Raw genomic sequence first — 3,459 nt, forward strand, 5'->3', positions numbered from 1 at the left:
CTCCCCTCGGCCCCGCGCCGCCGCTGGGGCCGGCCGAGCGCGCGGCCGCTGCTGGCGGTTGGAAGCGCGAGCACGCGTCCGACACACCCCCCCGCCCTCCGGGGCTCCCCGCTCCTCCACTCAGGGAGCGGCCACAAGAGCCTGAAGTGGGGAGGAGCGCAGAAGCCCGAGCGAGGCAGGGCGAGGGGAGGGGAAGCGGACGCGCGACCTGCGCCCCGTACGCTCCGCCTCCGAACCTGCAAGATGGCGGCGGCTGAGCCGCCCACTTCCCCGTCCCTCGGCGACCACGTGACTTAGGGAGCCTCCGCGCAGTTAGGCCCGGGCGGAAGAGGGGATTAGCTGGAGCTGAACTGGCTTTCCTGGGTTTGCTCGAGGCGTGGGGTGACATCTGGTAGCATCTTCGCCCTTCTCCTGTCCCCCAACCCTGTTACTTTATGTGGGAACGATAAGTGGTTATAAGTGATGGGAATATAAATAAACCCAAAACGTTAGGTATGGAGAAGGTTATGGCACGTAGTGACCACCAACGCCCCGGACCCCACAGAAGACGCATCATTTTACTTTCCATTTTATCTGATCTCTGTCGATTGAAGTTGGGGACGGAGAAATGCGGAATGGGGACGGGTTTGGGGGGCGAGAGTCAAATCCAAAGCAGACATCGGAGTAAATTGTTCTTTCAACCAGAATACATACGGTCATGGGGAAGGTCTCATTGCCAAGGGGTCCATATCATGACAGGAAGACTGGAGAGTTTTTTGAGCAATTCAGATCCTCCAATCTATGACCAGAATTTTCCTGGACACCTGACTGTAGTAGTCCCCAGTCTCAGGGCCTGCATACTTAATACAAAAGTGAAGAAGTCAACACATGAAAGAAGAAAAACCATGGTCAAAACAGAAAAAAAAGTTGACCTTAACCAAACTCTTCCAAACAAAACAATGCTTTGACAGTTTTCATCTATCAGCTAGAAACACAAAATGTGAAATTGGTATGAGAATTAGACTTCTGATTCCCAAGCAAAGGCAGAACAAAAAATTTTAAACATGAAAGATTTCTATCTTCTAATTTATATATTACAACATTAAATTTAAAATATATCCAATTTCATGACATTTGCTTATATCATAGCTCTGTAAGAATAAATTTTTTACTAGTTAATTTCTCTTGCACTCAGTTTAGTTCCCTCCTTAACATTACAAGCTTGCTCCCAATAGGCATTTGAATTTTTGATTCCTGACTTTTGGGTTTCATGGCTTAAGGTCTTCATCATGTCAAGGTTATTAATGTATTCCGCATATTTTTTAACACTTGAATGATTTTGTTTTCCATATTTAGTTTATCTGGGATTTTACGTGTGAGTTCCCCCATAATCAATTCATTAAGTTAAAATTTAAAATTACTTTTCACAGATAACCAATTTTATTCAAAACATGAGTTGGGATTACCTGTATAGTGGGAAGTCAAAGTGAGGGAGTGAGTTTCCCAGCTAATGAATGAACCTTGCCAAGTGTTCACCATCCACGACTCCGCCCATTTTCTTTTCTTTTAGTTGTGTAATTTAACAGTAAAGAGATTTTGTTAATGGGATTTCCTTGTGAAAAGAAAACAAAATATCAGTATTGATGATGGAAGTAAAAGAAAGTAAAGCAGTCTGAGAAAGCAATGGCTCTTAACCAGAATATATGTTATTCATATATTATTCATTATTCATATTTCATGTATTAGTCATTATTATCCATGAATTCATATTATTCATTATTCTTATATTATATTATAACCATAATATATGAATGTAAGGTTTTTGTACAGTTTAGAAACATATTTCATAATGTGTGCTGTGCAGTAGAGACCTCTACTCAGAGATTTGATTATACCAGCTAAGTAGCATAAAAGACTTGTCAGATTGAAAATGGGGAAAATTCCTGCTCAGACTATAACCTAAGGCCCGTTTTTTTTTCAATATATGAAATTTATTGTCAAATTGGTTTCCATACAACACCCAGTGCTCATCCCAAAAGGTGCCCTCTTCAATACCCATCATCCACCCTCCCCTCCCTCCCACCCCCATCAACCCTCAGTTTGTTCTCAGTTTTTAAGAGTCTCTTATGCTTTGGCTCTCTCCCACTCTAACCTCTTTTTTTTTTTTTTTTCCCTTCCCCTCCCCCATGGGTTTCTGTTAACTTTCTCAGGATTCACATAAGAATGAAAACATATGGTATCTGTCTTTCTCTGTATGGCTTATTTGACTTAGCATCACACTCTCCAGTTCCATCCATGTTGCTACAAAGGGCCATATTTCATTCTTTCTCATTGCTAAGCCCATTTTTTAAAACAATAAACTTTAATTTTTTTTTTCAACGTTTTTATTTATTTTTGGGACAGAGAGAAACAGAGCATGAACGGGGGAGGGGCAGAGAGAGAGGGAGACACAGAATCGGAAACAGGCTCCAGGCTCTGAGCCATCAGCCCAGAGCCTGACGCGGGGCTCGAACTCACTGACCGCGAGATCGTGACCTGGCTGAAGTCGGACGCTTAACCGACTGCGCCACCCAGGCGCCCCAAAACAATAAACTTTAAAACTGCCTCTGAACAGCAGACAGCCCAGGTAAAATATCATAAGAATGTATAACTGCTTCTATGTATGAAATGTCTCTGAGGTACAAGTCACAAGACACTTAAGCTTAAATTGTCTTCCAGGAACTAAAAGGCCCACTTTCATCCAGTTCAGACGGGTCAAAACCTTCCTACTGGGCCCGCACAAATCTCCATAGGTGATTTTGATGTCAAGGAGCCTGAAATCTCCACCCCCTAATCTTGTCAATACCCCATCTTTGAGCATGTGATATATGAAGAAGCAAGATGATGGACTGTGCCTGCATAGATCAACAATTCCCTGACCTTTATCTCACCCTCTCTAGCTTCCAATCATATCCCCCCACACTGTCCCTAAAATCCCATAAATACTCAAGAGACCTTTTTTTCAGGAAAGGTGATATGAGACCTTTTCTCCGTCTCCACGCTTGGCTGCCTTGTGAATAAATTCCTTTCTCCGCCACATATCTGCAGGTCTCAGTGATTGGCTTCTGTGCATAGGGCAAACTGAACTGGTTAGGTAACAACTGAAGGGTGACAGTCTATGTAAGTTAAATTGCCATATAAAATAGTCCAGAGAAGGGGTGCCTTGCTGGCTCAGTCAGTAGAGCACGTGACTCTCAATCTCAGACTTGTGAGTTCAAGCCCCCATATTGGGCATGGAGCCTACCTTAAAAAAATAAAATAGTCCAGGGAAGATGATTTTAGTCATCCCTGGGTTGGTGAGATTCAGAGATCTGGGAGACTTTAGCAGGGCTTATTGATAGCCTGTGTTTCCTCTCATTTAGGGCACAAAGAAAAGGACATTTTCTTCCTTCTTTCAGAAAGGGGGTCACGTGACTATTTCTATCCACTATAGACTGAATG

Source organism: Herpailurus yagouaroundi, unplaced genomic scaffold (genome assembly GCF_014898765.1).
Source record: "Herpailurus yagouaroundi ecotype Mexico unplaced genomic scaffold, PumYag 139, whole genome shotgun sequence".
Classification (NCBI taxonomy): domain Eukaryota; kingdom Metazoa; phylum Chordata; class Mammalia; order Carnivora; family Felidae; genus Herpailurus; species Herpailurus yagouaroundi.